A 536-nucleotide genomic window follows, 5' to 3' on the forward strand; every position below is an offset into this window, starting at 1 on the left:
GCGAGAAGGCAGCGGCGCCAAGCCAGCCGGGCAAAGTGATAGAACCGGCACCAAATTTCTTCCCTACATGGGGGGTTGATTACGTTCCCTCTGGCGAGCGGCCATCCGAAACCCAGTCAGTCACACAGCTGGCAGCTGAGCAAAAGCGGAGGCTGAGTGAGGTAGCAGGGGGGCGGATAACTTTCCTGCCGGGCACGGGGTGAGCGGGCAGCCGCAGCTCCCTAGGACCGGTGAGAGCTCCGCGGACTCCGGGCGAGCGGGCTCTCCCGCCGCCCGGGGAAACACCGCCTCCCCCGGGCGGCTCGGCAGCTCCAGCGCCGCGCCCGGCACCGCGCTGTCCCTGCGCACCGGAGGTCGCGCTCTCCCGGTGGTCCCAGCTCACCCTCCCGCTGCCCGTGGGAAGCGGCTCCCGCCTCACCGCCCGCTCGCCCCTCTCCGGCACGGGGGCTGGCCCGGGGGAGGGCTGCGCGTCACCGGATCTGGTGGCGCCGGCAGCGGGGCGGCGTTACGGAGCGCCCCGGGAGCGGCGGGGGGGC

Source organism: Onychostruthus taczanowskii, unplaced genomic scaffold (genome assembly GCF_017590055.1).
Source record: "Onychostruthus taczanowskii isolate IOZ18803 unplaced genomic scaffold, ASM1759005v1 scaffold4, whole genome shotgun sequence".
NCBI classification, from domain to species: Eukaryota; Metazoa; Chordata; class Aves; order Passeriformes; family Passeridae; genus Onychostruthus; species Onychostruthus taczanowskii.